Source organism: Girardinichthys multiradiatus, chromosome 20 (assembly GCF_021462225.1).
Source record: "Girardinichthys multiradiatus isolate DD_20200921_A chromosome 20, DD_fGirMul_XY1, whole genome shotgun sequence".
Classification (NCBI taxonomy): Eukaryota; Metazoa; Chordata; class Actinopteri; order Cyprinodontiformes; family Goodeidae; genus Girardinichthys; species Girardinichthys multiradiatus.
In genome coordinates, this window is record NC_061812.1 from 39,194,556 (window position 1) to 39,196,983 (window position 2,428).

Consider the following 2,428-nt stretch of genomic DNA (forward strand, 5'->3'; position numbering starts at 1 on the left):
GTTCTGCTGGAAAATGAAATCAGCATCTCCAAAAAGCTTGTAAGCAAACGGAAGCATGAAGTGCTCTAAAATGTCCTGGTAGATGGCTGCATTGCCTGTGAACTTCAGAAACAAACACAAGCAGATGACATGGCACCCTAAATCATGACTGACTGTGGAAACTTCACACTAGACACCAAGCAACGTGAATTCTGTGCCTCTCCACTCTTCCTCTAGACCCCACATTGATTTCCAAAAGAAATGCTGACTTTACTTTCACCTGAAAAGAGGACTTTGGACCACTGAGCAACAGTCCAGTTATTTTTCTCCTTGGCCAAGGAAAGACGTTTCTGACATCGTCTCTGGAGGGGCTTGACACAAGGAATGAAACGTCTGTAACCTATGTGTAGGATTTGTCTGTTCATAGTGGCTCTTGATATACTGGCTGACTCCAGCCTTAGTCCACTCCTTGAGAAGCTTTCCCAAATTCTTGAATGGATTTTGCATGACAATCCTCTCAAGACTGTCGTTTTCCCTGTTGCTGGTGCAGCTTTTCCAATGATACTTTTTCTTTTCATTCAGCTTTCCATGAGTATTCTTGGATACAGCACTCTGAACAACCACCTTATTTAGCAGTTACCTTTTGTGGTTTCCTCTCCTTGTGGAGGGTGTCAGCGACTATCTTCTGAATATCTGTCAAGTCAGGAGTCCTCCCCATGATTGTGCATTCTTTTGACCCACACTGAGAGACCACATTGAGAGGCTCAGGAAACCTTTGTAGGCGTCTTTAATTAATTAGTTGATTAGGGGCTTACACTATGAGTTTCCAATATTTAATTTTGGATTTTCACAATCTGTAAAACATAATCATCAAAATTATAAGACATAAAGACTTAAAATATTACACTTTATGTGTAATAAATCTATGATATATATGACTTTAATTTGCTGTAATGAGGGACAAAAAATATTGAACCTTTTCTTGATTGTTTGAAATGTACCTGTAAAAAAAAACACAAAAATAAGGCCGCCATCTAGCGGTCACAAAGATCCTTGTTCCGTGACCAGATGAGGAAACGTGCTCGCAACGCGCACGCCTTGTGTGTGACCTGTCCTTATCCTCTGAGTCTATACCCAGCGGTGTCTCGCCTTTTCCCGCGGGATGTTTACCAAAACTAGAACTATGCATTCTGGTTCTGCACGGATACATAAACCTTCTGTTCTCGTGTCTAAAGACATGTATTCCTATTCACATATGGTTTAAATCTTTTTTTAGCATTAAAGTTTAAAGACAATCATGATAAATAAGCCTTATTAGATGACTAATAAAATCATGGCACGGCCAAAAAAAAGATGCAATTGATTTTTACGACATGTGTTTCTTTGCAAAAAGCAGGTTCTTAATTTGTGTCGCCAATGCTTCGCAACAGCAGAACCTTACTTTCGTTGAATAACAAAAAATAATTAGGAAATAGATTCCTTCCCTTTTGATTAATTCATTGCTCTTCCACTATCCATGCAGTTAAAGCGACACTTATGGTTGTTCCCACCCAAGTGTCTTCAATACCGGCTCAATTTTTTTCTTTTCTTTTGTCATAACAGGGGAAGGGTTGGTCTATAGTGGAGGATTATTTTCAGCAGAAGCCGTTTTAATAATCGTTCGGCTGAGCGACAAAATGTGTTTCAGCTCCGCGGTTCTATATGAGCGGTTTTCATAGAGGAGAAAATGCACTTATTTGGTTGAGGAAGCGCGTTTGTAATGATAAATGGATGGACTTTGAGCGTTGCACTCACGCTGTCAACGCATATTTCCAGCAGTTTCTCCCGCCCTCTCCTCCGACAAAAAAACCCGACTTGCCATTAATGTGCAGCGTGTTGTGCGGGATCACAATGCGTAGTGGCTCGCTTTGGTGAGGCGTTATTGTGATTTAATTAAAAGTACCAACTAATCCCACCTTTATAACGCATATATCGTGTTTGTTTTTACTTAGCAAATATAACAAGGAAGGAAAACAAAGCAACTCGTCATCTTTAACAACAATCTATCGACTTCATCGGGAAGTGTATTGTTTTTCATGGGGACAAAAAGACACTTGTCGAAAGTGGGTCGATTAGCCTATATGTATGCAATTAATTTCAGCCGAACCTTTAACTATAAGTCCTGATTCCTCTGGGGATTTAAACAAGCCCTCTGACGACCATTTCCGTTACTGTATATGAATGTCAACGGGGGATGTCTGGGTCTTTCTTACATTTTGTGTGCGTGTTATAATTTTCCGACTCCACTCAGCTTGTCAGATGTTTTATTGTGTGTGTGTGTGTGTGTGTGTGTGCGTGAAGATGGAAGTCGGGATGATGATGAAGCCAGGCTCAGAGGCGGCAGAACATGCGCAGTGGACACTTGTGCCATATTGGAATGAGGTCGTGAAGGAAAAGTGCGTCAAACTAA